The 7,825-nt window shown below is 39.9% G+C and overlaps 1 pseudogene; it reads left to right on the top strand.

The window, feature by feature from the left end:
* Positions 1-607: 607 nt before the first annotated feature.
* Positions 608-5,001, top strand: LOC149252558 (phospholipid-transporting ATPase 1-like; annotated as a pseudogene).
* Positions 5,002-7,825: the final 2,824 nt, after the last annotated feature.

The raw sequence follows: 7,825 nt of genomic DNA, 5'->3' as shown, positions 1-7,825 counted from the left end.
ATGGGGAAGGTTGTATTTACTGTGAGTGGAAAAACTGAACCGGGTGCTGTTGAAGGAAGAAGGAGAGTGCTGTTGAAGGAAGAAGGAGAGGAAATTTATCCATACTGCTTATAATTCGGAACTATTGAGCCTTACTTGTTTTGAAGTCTCTGGGCACGGGGGAACGGTATGCATCGGTTGAGAAGCATACTGGATTGAGTATCTAGGTATACTCGGTTTGGCTGGGTGGTTTTGGTCATTCGGTAACGAGAGCGCTGGAGAAGTTCTGCAGCATCCTCATCGCAACAGCCGTAGCAGATCAGGTAAGTACTTCGTCAAATCTATCGTCAAATCTATTAATACCATTTCAGACAGTTTCAGCAATCTTTACAGTTTCACAGTTCAGTAATGGCTCTTAATTTAGTACGGCCACTACATATGGTATCAAAGCCCGTCGTTCAAACCCTGCGACCTCACAGGCCCTACGGTCGTGTAGATATTGTGGTTAAAATCTGTTGGGTAAAATTGGCCATTGTGAAGCTTGATTTTGTGAAATTTCTAACCTATTTGGTACTGGTATTGCTCCCCTGATGCAATTTCAAACCCATGCCCTTTCGGAACAAAGTCAAGCAAATGTATCCGCAACACAAAATTATTCACCAAAAAAGGCACAGGGAATAATTTAGTACACGCCCGAGAAAAGTACTGAGAAGGGGCTCGCAAGCCTTCGTCATCGGCACACGCAGGTTCCAGGTTCGATTCTCAACAGAGACAGTCATCCGTTTCTTGACTACGGGAAAGCGCTTTCACTTGCAAGAAATTTTCAGGAAACAGATGGGAAAGCGATGGCATCTTCGATCGCGGAGAAAACCGCGAGAAGAGCAAGAGTGGGACCGATAACTTTCAGATGAATGGTTATCTTAAATATGTCATGATTTGGGGCCAGATTGGTGTTTCAGATGGCGTATTTTGAGTGGATGTCGAGACTGTCTAGGGTTTACATGGGGGCATTGCCGAGGCTAGAGTTTGAGGAGGAAATGCTGGTTGAGTGTGCAAAATGGCAAGTTAAAGGAAATGGCTTTCAATCTCATGTTATTGCAAATTCCAGTGATTATTACTTTCTGGCCTAGAACGGAAGCCTTTACTGCTGTCGTCGTCACCTCGCACGGTGACTTCCGTTTCTCCTCCATTGAACAATGGAAGCTTTGATTGCCTTCGCAATGGAAATGGTTCCTATATCTCTCCTCCGATTCGATCTTTGAATTCGAGCAGGGATGAATCTCAGTTTCTCTTCGAGATGCCTTCCTTTGATAATACTAACGGTCCTTCGATGCCTGGAATACGGGGTTCAGGTTCAAGCCCTAACAAAAATCCTGGACAGAATCACAACCCAGATGCGATTCGTGTCAGTGAATTATATGATTGGGAAACTCAACAGGGTGTCTTTTCTTTAGGAGACGATTGGCAGGCTTTAGAGTTGGAACAGTGTGCGAATGCGAATTCTACCCAACGCCATGCCTCAAAGTCAAAGCCTGAAAGTTATTCATCGGAGCTCCACGGCGGTCCTCCAGGGTTATCGAATCGAGGCACATTTGAAATTTCCAGCACAACAAACATTCCTTCTCCCCAGAAAACCGAGGCCACGCGACGGCAAGCAGATTTAGCAAAGGGGCACCACGGATCAAAACCTTCGAGGACAGAAAATTCTACTACAGGTGATGCAAATGAGAGGGTGATTCATATCAATGATCCGGAGTTGACAAACGACAAATATGAGTTCACAGGAAATGAGATCCGGACTAGCAAGTACACTGTCATAACATTTTTGCCAAAGAATTTATTTGTTCAGTTTCATCGTGTTGCATATATCTACTTTCTGGTAATTGCTGCTTTGAATCAGCTTCCTTGGCTTGCAGTTTTTGGGAGGACTGTATCACTTTTCCCTCTTCTGTTTGTTTTATGTGTGACGACCATCAAAGATGGGTATGAGGATTGGCGCAGGCATCGTTCTGATAGGAAAGAAAATAACAGGAACAAGTGACCCGAGTGGAATTGCATATGTTCAGACCATTAATCTCGATGGGGAGTCAAATCTGAAAACCAAATATGCGAGGCAAGAGACTGCATCGAAGAAGCCTGAAACGGAACCTCCTTCGGGCATCATTCGTTGTGAACAACCAAACAAAAACATATATGGTTTTGTTGCGAACATGGAAGTTGAAGTTGGCGGGAGAAGCATTCCTCTTGTACCGTCCAATATTCTTCTCCGGGGTTGTCAGCTGAAAAATACTGATTGGGCAGTGGGGGTGGCTGTTTATGCTGGCCAAGAAACAAAAGCAATGCTGAATAGCTCAGGGACACCCTCGAAGAGAAGCAGATTGGAAGCATACATGAACAGAGAGACATTGTGGTTGTCTGTCTTTCTATTCATTATGTGTGCAGTTGTTGCAATAGGAATGGGTCAGTGGCTAGAGCGCCACAGGGACCAACTTGATACTTCCCCATATTTTAGGAAGAAGTATTTTACTAGCGGTGATGACAATGGAGAGAAATGCAATTATTTTGGTGTACTCATGGAAATCCTTATCTCATTTCTGAGTTCTGTGATAGTTTTTCAGATAATGATTCCAATATCCCTATATATACCCATGGAATTGGTCCGTTTGGGGCAGTCGTATTTCATGATTGGGGATACAAGGATGTATGACAGCAATTCAAATTCAAGGTTCCAGTGTCGTTCATTAAATATAGATGAAGACTTAGGTCAAATAAAATATGTATTTTCTGATAAGACGGGTACTCTGACGGAGAACAAGATGGAATTTCGTAATGCAAGTATATATGGGGTGAATTACTGCAATGGGAAAGTTACGATGGACTCTGTGTGCCAAGAATCAACTGGCAGGCATGAAGAGAAGGAAAGCATCGCAGAGGCACTACAGAAGTACTGGATAGACAGGTTTGGAGGCCAAAGATTGAGGTAAAAGTGGATGCTGAGCTTGTTCGGTTGTTAGGTAAAAGTTTTTCTACACAGGAGAGAAAGGTTGCACATGAATACTTCCTCACTATGGTAGCTTGCAATACAATAGTCCCTACCATAATAGAAGGTGAAAGATCGATTGATTATCAGGGGGAGTCTCCCGATGAACAGGCTCTGGTATCGGCTGCTGCTGCTTATGGATACGCCCTTATTGAGCGAACTTCTGGACACATTGTGATTGATATATTGGGTGTAAGACAAAGATTGGATGTGTTGGGATTGCATGAGTTTGACAGTGTGCGCAAAAGAATGTCAGTAGTAGTTCGATGTCCTGACAATACTGTGAAAGTTTTGGTAAAAGGGGCAGATAGTTCAATGCTTAATATTATGTCCAAAACTCCTAATAACAATCAAGTAACATATATGGAAGCAACAGAGAACCATCTGCATGAATATGCATCACAGGGTTTACGAACACTTGTTGTGGGAGCAAAAAAAAAAAACCTTAGTGATGAAGAGCTTGAAGAATGGCAGCATTCTTATCAGGAAGCCAGTACAGCATTAATTGATAGGACAGCATTGCTTAGGGAAGCTGCAAGTCTAATTGAATGCAATCTCAACCTACTAGGGGCCACAGGGATTGAAGATAAATTGCAAGATGGGGTCCCAGAAACAATAGAATCATTGAGAGAAGCGGGGATTAAGGTTTGGGTTCTGACTGGAGATAAGCAAGAAACTGCAATTTCTATTGGTCTTTCATGTAAGCTTCTTACTCATAATATGCAGCAGGTTATTATCAATGGCACCTCTAAAGATGCTTGCAAGAAACTTTTAGAAGAGGCAAAAGCTACATACAGAATAAGTCGAGTAGAGACAAGAAAAAGCTTTTCAAAAAGGCAGAAAAGTATTGATATTGCTCAGGCTGAGGGTATACAAGAAACTGAGGGTATACAGGCCTTTCCTGAGTCCAGGTCACATGTTATCAGACAGATTACAGATATCAATGATATCCCTAAGGACCATGGTACGGCAGGTGCAGCAGAGAGGCATCCACCCTTGGCACTTATAATTGATGGCACCAGCCTTGTCTACATATTGGAAAGTAACTGGAGCAAGAGCTCTTTGATTTGGCAATATCATGTAGAGTAGTTCTTTGCTGTCGAGTTGCTCCTTTGCAAAAAGCTGGTGTTGTTGACCTCATAAAGAGCAGGACAAATGACATGACACTGGCCATTGGTGATGGAGCAAATGACGTTTCTATGATTCAGATGGCAGATGTTGGAGTAGCCTTTTCTACAACATCTGCCTTAACTGATTGGAGCAGTGTGTTCTATTCTGTCATCTAGATTCTATACGTCAGTGCCGACAATTGTAGTTGGCATTCTTGATAAAGATTTGAGTCACAAAACTCTGCTTCGCTATCCTAAACTTTATGGGTCTGGACACAGGCAGGAAAGTTACAACTTGGAACTTTTTTTGGCTGACGATGGCCGATACGCTATGGCAAAGTCTTGTTCTTTTCTATGTACCTTACTTATCATACGAGAACAGTACAATTGACATTTGGAGCATGGGGAGTTTGTGGACGATTGCAGTTGTTGTGTTAGTTAATGTTCATTTGTCAATGGATATTCAACGTTGGGCATTAATCACTCATGTTGCTGTATGGGGCTCGATTATTGTTACATATGCCTGTCTTCTTGTCTTGGATTCACTGCCTGGACTTCCAAACTACTGGACAATATATCAAATAGCCAAGTCATCATCTTATTGGCTAAATATTATCCTTATAACTTTTTTAGCACTGCTCCCTCGCTTTCTTTTGAAAGTTTTGAAGCAAAGGTTCTGGCCTTCTGATATTCAGATAGCTCGAGAAGTAGAAATACTGAGAAAAACGCCTGGCCATTTGTCTGTGAAGCTGACTGAAACTAAAGATTTACCTGGGCACTAGATTTTATTGAGGATGGGGTTCGTTTGTCCTGCCCAAGTAGCACTATATCAGCTAATAGCTTCTTTATCGAACGAAAATGTAGTGTGATAATTCAAGTGCAATTGCAAAGAAAGCAAGAACAAATTTGATTGGGAAACTATATCGAAGAATACAAATGTAGAAGATTGTAGATTAAAAAGAGAAAGGGACTCAAATACCAAGGATGCTGTGAATTGGGATGCAGTCAGATATGCTGATCTTGAAGATACTGCAGATGCCATCAAGGAACGAGGGATGAACAATGTTCTTGCAGGGAGAATAAAACGGTTTCTTGAGATGCTTCACACAAACATTGGCAGCATTGACCTAGAGTGGTTGAAGGATATTCCACCTGATGATGCAAACTGGCCTTTCCTGCCGATGATGATATGGACTCCTTGATGCTGTGAATTCCTTGATGATATGGACTTCCTGATGATGATAATATGGACGAGATTAACTCCTTGAAGAGTTGAACGAAAAGGAGTTGACGTATTCTCTAGAGATAAGTACTTTCTTGAATATTTTGATATTATGCTTTTAATTATTATTAGTCTTGTAAATTGTAAATTTTGCTTGGATGGATTCGTTTTTACTATTATTTATGCTCCAGTAACAAACAAGTGGTAATGATGTTTATATTCTTACAAACTTCTAGATATTCATTTTGTTTAGTCATCCTCCTTTATAATTACTAGGGGACTCACTCCTCAACCTGTCTTCTTCTATCTTGCATAGAAACCACAAGTTGTTGAATGGTTAGAATCTGCTCTTGCCTTTTATAATCAATGGTGCTCTGTAATGATATATTCTTCACTGTTGGATTGATGCAATTTAGGAACATCTTTAACAATTGTTTGAAGGCTAGTTCTGTTGTTACATGCCTACCTCATACATGAACAGAACCATCACATAAACCTTAAACCTCACACATTCTACTGCTGGTGCATTTGATTACAGTTAATACAGTCTTTTGTTATTGGCTCCTGTAGTTAATGTTCGGGACATTTCAATCTCTAAGATATTTTGCTGAGATGTGATGATAATTCTACTCTACTACAACCACGTAGATATTCCTCCTTGATAATTGAGTTTGTATAAAGTTCCTCTATGAGACCTTTCTTCAAGTTCGTATGAAAACTTCTGTAGGTGTTTTCTTAATAGTTTTTACTTCAGAAAATATATATATACTGTGGACAAATAACATTCAATGAGGCCTCTAAAGAGTCACATATAATATCTTCCTTACTCAAAATTACCCCAGCTGTTATACATAATTTAGCCATATTATTATCACAATACCACAGTAAAAGATGTAGAATTCCCTCCTGTATATTCTCTTAGTTTCTAATAAATTTCTGAGTTTTGTGTGAAGGTTACAGTGATCCCTTTTTGCACATCAGTTGTTATCTGTTAGCTGTAGGTAAACAGTTTTCCACTATACTTCCAGTTAAATGATAACAGAACCAGCCAATTGAGCTCAAGCGGTTATATATACCATTCACAATTATTCAACAAGGAATACACTGCTATTAAACACCATGTGATGAGGAACTAACTCAGAATTGCAAACAGCCATTAACTCATTCATATAGAGGCATAAAAAATAACTGGTATAATGCATAGAACTTAAGTTCGGACCCTGGAATGTGCGCTGGCAAAAGATCTGGAAACAGTAGTTCACTTGGCATGAATATCAACTCCTTGGTAGTGAAACAGTCAATAGGATCGGATACTAGGCAACATTCAGACCTAATTTAGCAATAAGATAAGTGATGAATACAACCTGAGCAAAGGTTCCATGAGCATAAATTCAATCCATAGGGCCAAGGTATTGAAAGAGTACTACCATTTAAACATAGAGCAATGTTCGGTGTATTATTGTTAAAGGAAATGTTGAGTTCAAAATATGTTCCCCAAATGTGTTGCATACCATACTTTGAGCTAGGTATTTCAATCAATTTATATATAAAAGAACACAACAAATAACAGTATTGTTAAGAAGAAGGAATTGAGATTTGTCTTTGCTAATGACTGTCCATATGATGCATTTTGTTACCAAGTAAGACAATAACCCAGTTAGTTGTTACTGGAGCAAACACATACAGATCAATGAAAGTTTGGAACATAACGATATGTGCTCGTAAGATCAAATATCAAGTGTCAGTTAGCAATTTAAAGTCATGAGTTTTATGCACAAACAATACACGAAAGAATGATTATATTGTAAATATGAAAGCTAATGACATGAATAGATTATGGCAAGGTATGTTATACTTTAGATGACATGTATGAAATATACATAAGCTATGTGTTTTTGAAAATATTAATGCACATGTTATAAATGCATGGACAAGTGTTTATGATTGCAGATAAAATCCGTTACCAAAATGACCACGTGATGACAGAAACTTCAGAACAATTAAGGCTCAAAGAGATTCCATGATAGGGTATTAACCCTGATTCTACTGGGAGGGGTGGAGGTGTTGCCCACCGTTTATCCTCTAAAACCTGGGGTCATGGGAGGATTGTGCGAGTCACGCTCCCCTAGACGTGTGATGATGATTGCCGGATGCCTACTGGGAAATCAGGTCGATATAGTCGACGCTGCCATCCTTAGAGTTTATGCATGGTTAGGTCAGTATAGCTGACACCATGGCATACTCCAGTAGAGGACGGATAGGATGGGAGCAGAAGAGATTAGGAAGGATAGGATGATTTTTAAAATAACTTGGGAACCTGGTTTGGGCAAGGCATGACCATTAAAATTAGAAATCTATCAGCGTTCAAAATCACAAATTTTAAAGTGTCCTCACGATCATAAATGAAAATTCAATCACATAATACAATCCTTACATACCCTAAAGGAATTATCAATATACTTTATAAACCCTTAA

This window comes from Pinus tabuliformis, chromosome 7 (assembly GCF_031772625.1).
Source record: "Pinus tabuliformis cultivar Carrire ecotype Pingquan chromosome 7, CPIR1, whole genome shotgun sequence".
Lineage (NCBI taxonomy): Eukaryota > Viridiplantae > Streptophyta > Pinopsida > Pinales > Pinaceae > Pinus > Pinus tabuliformis.
The sequence above is the reverse complement of the archived record's forward strand: the minus strand, read 5'-3'. Positions and strand labels throughout refer to the sequence as shown.